At 69.4% G+C, this 297-nt stretch overlaps 1 non-coding gene across 1 annotated transcript; it reads right to left on the bottom strand.

Moving 5' to 3' along the window:
* Positions 1–133: 133 nt before the first annotated feature.
* TRNAS-AGA (transfer RNA serine (anticodon AGA)) lies at positions 134–215 on the bottom strand. Its single transcript has one exon. It is a non-coding gene; the product is annotated as a tRNA-Ser (tRNA).
* Between the last annotated feature and the right edge of the window lie 82 nt (positions 216–297).

The following is a 297-nucleotide window of genomic DNA, read 5'->3' as shown; positions in this document are numbered from 1 at the left end:
GGGGCTCGTGAAAAGACTATTGGAAAAGCAGGGTGGACGCGCGGAGGCTCTGGGGCGCGCTCTGAAGAGCCGGGCGGGGAAGGGTGAGGCCCGGCGCTGAGAGCGGAGGTGGTGTCCCCAAAGAGGGGAGCCGCGTAGTCGGCAGGATTCGAACCTGCGCGGGGAGACCCCAGTGGAGTTCTAGTCCATCGCCTTCACCACTCGGCCACGACGACGTGCGAGCCGGCGCGCTCGCTGGCCAAGGAGCCTCCGGCGAGGGCCACGGGCTCTCCCACCAGGCGCCCTCGGACCTCACTC

Source organism: Leptonychotes weddellii, unplaced genomic scaffold (genome assembly GCF_054177405.1).
Source record: "Leptonychotes weddellii isolate Sample4059 unplaced genomic scaffold, ASM5417740v2 HiC_scaffold_180727, whole genome shotgun sequence".
In the NCBI taxonomy this organism is placed as follows: domain Eukaryota; kingdom Metazoa; phylum Chordata; class Mammalia; order Carnivora; family Phocidae; genus Leptonychotes; species Leptonychotes weddellii.
The sequence above is the reverse complement of the archived record's forward strand: the minus strand, read 5'-3'. Positions and strand labels throughout refer to the sequence as shown.